This window comes from Aythya ferina, assembly GCF_964211825.1.
Source record: "Aythya ferina genome assembly, contig: HAP1_SCAFFOLD_238, whole genome shotgun sequence".
NCBI lineage: Eukaryota > Metazoa > Chordata > Aves > Anseriformes > Anatidae > Aythya > Aythya ferina.
This window is the reverse complement of record NW_028181299.1, coordinates 75,378-78,855: the sequence shown is the minus strand read 5'-3', so window position 1 is coordinate 78,855 and position 3,478 is coordinate 75,378. Positions and strand designations below refer to the sequence as shown.

General features: G+C 48.9%; 1 long non-coding RNA gene across 1 annotated transcript; it reads right to left on the bottom strand.

Moving 5' to 3' along the window:
* Positions 1-713: 713 nt before the first annotated feature.
* On the bottom strand, positions 714-3,109 carry LOC311429013. Its single transcript, XR_014688011.1, has 3 exons — positions 3,017-3,109; positions 1,212-1,329; positions 714-748 (listed from the first exon to the last, which is right to left on the bottom strand). It is a non-coding gene; the product is annotated as an uncharacterized lncRNA (long non-coding RNA).
* Between the last annotated feature and the right edge of the window lie 369 nt (positions 3,110-3,478).

Below are 3,478 nucleotides of genomic sequence, written 5' to 3'. Positions count from 1 at the left end.
GCTCAAACTTTTCTTCACATTGAAAGAAAAATCTAGGAGCAGAACACATTATACACCAACAAAATTAATTCCATTTCATCCCCAGAAAAAAAATCACATACTCTCATCCCCTCCTGTACCTCAGCCGCTTGCCTACCCCACGTGGCACACGCTTCCATCTGTTCTCTTTACCCACTTATAGCACCTCTAAAAGACAAACTGGAATTTTACTCTATTGGCTGTAGGAAAATAACTGCAGCGACAACCGCGCCCCAAAAACAACAGTTACCTCTGCTCACCACGCACCAGAGTCACTGCAGAGGCAGCTCGGGTCAAGACGTCCTGCACTGCGCACTGCGTTTCAGCCTGAACAAAAGGAAAAACACAGGCAGAAGATAAACATTCAGCTGACAGCAGTAGCACCCATCCCTCAACAACAAAAGGGACCCCATCTTTAGTTTTATCCTTTCAAAACAGCAGGCCACTTGCCTCTGTACCTGCAAATTAGGTCCAAGCTTGAAAGGAGCGGCCAGCATCACCCACGCCACCTGGGAACACAGAAGGACACAATGACCACTGTGCTTGCAAGCAACCACCTGCCACACTGCTCCTCTATCCCACACAGCCTCACCTCGGACCCTCACAGGGAAACACCTGAGCGTCTTCCCTTCGCTTCGGATAAGGGATGACCAGGCTGACAACACTCGCCTTCCCTCAGTGCTTCGTGACATGAGGATTTCCCTTCCCTGTCCACGACTGCACAAAGCACCTGTAGAGACGAGAGAAAAGCACACTCTGAGGCACCTCACAACCACAGCGTACCTGCTGCAATACCTCTCTCTTCCCAGCTCCTGTAGTTCAGCTGCTCAACAGCTCTAACTCAGATTCTTCGCTCACAGCACCACAGGAAACTCTGCCCGGGCCACACAATACACGCTACACAAGCTACATTGCTTAGGACACACAAGCTGGAACGTTCCCGCCCAACAATCAGTCGCATCGCACAGGATGGATGCCGCATACTCCTAGAAACCAAACCTTCCAGTCCTGAGCAGCTCCCAACCTCCACCTGCCTACCACGTTCAGCACACTAACTGTTTACCCCTCAGAAAACCAGAAACTTAGAACATACACACACACAAACAACAACAACAAAAAAAAAAACACAACTCCACAAACGCCAAAAAGACATGCACACACAGCAACCCCGGCAGCAGTAATCACAGACTTACCCTTTGCAGATGAAAAAGGGGACTCTGATACAACCCTGCTCAGGCTCTTGGTAATGCTGCATCTACGCTGCCAAGCCACATGTAGCATGTAATCAAGCTGGTGTAACTCTCCAGGGGACTAAAACAAGTGGTTTTAAACATGCAGAGATTAAAATACATCTCAAAAACAGGAGAATATGCGGCCATCCTAAAAAAAAGTGAGCCAGCAGCCTCTACTAAATATCCCTCTAATTCAAGCACTTAGAGATCTAGAATTCCAACCACTTAGAAATCCAGAAATCCATAGACTCCAGACTGCCTAGAGAACCCTGCAACTGACTGAAGGAAACACAAAGCACTTACCCCCAAAGAGCAGCCCAGGCAGAAGGAGCACTCTGATGCCATGCCTGGGGCTCATATACCTTTTGGCCCCGCCCAGCACCCAAACCCAATCACCTGGGAAATGGGAGGGGCAAAGCACAAGAAAGTAGAAATAGAGCAAGAGAAGTAGCTGTTTTTCTTTTTGTTTCTTTTTTTAAATAAACTTTATCTCAAAAGCATGCAGAGAGCAGACCAAATATTTGCAGTGATTCTAGAAGCAAAAACCGCCTTTGGCTTATTCTGCAGGTTTTAATATTGAATTGACAATATCACCAAGCTAATAACTGAAACTTTTTGAACTGGAATTACTTTAAACAGGCTCATCCCCATCTGTAAACACAGAGAACCAGCATTCACTACCATGCAAGCCCTAATACCCATGTCCTGCACAACGCACACTACAACTAATGCAACATACCATTGTGCAATACTTCTCTGTTCCCGGTTCCTTTACCTCACCTGCTCAGTAGCTCCACCTGAGTAATGGGCCCGGGCGGCGCCGCGCCGAAATGGGCCCGGGCGGCGCCGCGCCGAAATGGGCCCGGGCGGCGCCGCGCCGAAATGGGCCCGGGCGGCGCCGCGCCGAAATGGGCCCGGGCGGCGCCGCGCCGAAATGGGCCCGGGCGGCGCCGCGCCGAAATGGGCCCGGGCGGCGCCGCGCCGAAATGGGCCCGGGCGGCGCCGCGCCGAAATGGGCCCGGGCGGCGCCGCGCCGAAATGGGCCCGGGCGGCGCCGCGCCGAAATGGGCCCGGGCGGCGCCGCGCCGAAATGGGCCCGGGCGGCGACCCTGCTCAGTCTCTTGGCAGTACTGCATTTATGCGGTCAAGAAACCGTACCCCACGGTTTCCCAAAAACAACGTACCTGGCAACCCCTCATAAACATACCTCAAATATGTGAATTTCATGCACATAAAGCCTAGAAGGCTTTATGGTCTAACGACTCGACAGACAGCAAACACACAGGCAAAAGCTCCAGAAATACAATAAACTGTCCCTAAACCTGAAACAGAATACCCCTTACATGCCCAATGCTGCCATTTTCAGATACACGCTCACACAGGGAGCTTCAATGATACATTTCTCCTAAACCCTGCTCCATCACTTTGCCACCAAGGTTGTGACTTTGATAAGATTTGACATATAGGCAAAGACTCACAAAAAAAAACGTAATTCTGCAAAAATCATAAGGGACCCAGAAACACAAAGCAAACACACAAAGTAACATCACCATACTATCCGTAACACTGCTATAACTACTACTCACCTGAGGAAGAGCTGCATGCAATACAGGCACCTACTACTAGATTGCTTTACAATGACAGATCCTGCCAGTTGCAACCTCAAAAAGATAGGAGTACTGGTTTCTACTTGAAAACGCATCAGTCCATAGACTGACCCACCTAAAGAACCCTCCAAACAACTGAAGGAAAACCAAAGCACTTACCCCAAAGTGCAGCCCAGGCAGAAGGAGCTCTCTCATGGCATACCTGCAACTCAGTTACCATTAGGTCCCACCTGGAACCTGAAGCCAATCACCTGGGAAAGTGCAAGGGGAAAGCACAAAAAAGCAGAAAGAGGAGGAGGAGCAGCTGTGGTTTTATTAACTTCTTTATATGGCTTAGCTCAACAGCATGCAGAGCGCAGACAAGAGAACTGGGGTGTTTCTAGAAACAAAAATCCCCATGCTTTTGCTACAGCTTTGAATATTGAAAGGAAAATACAAACAAGCAACTCTTTTTTTTTTTTTTCCACCTGGAATTACCTCAATCTTTCATTTACAAAGAAAAATCTAGGAGCAGAATAGATTACATGCCAAAAGAAGAATTCGATTCCATTCCACTCGCAGGAGAAATCACTTACTTCAGCAGGCTATCTGAGAACCAAAAGGCTATGCTGATGGGTCAAA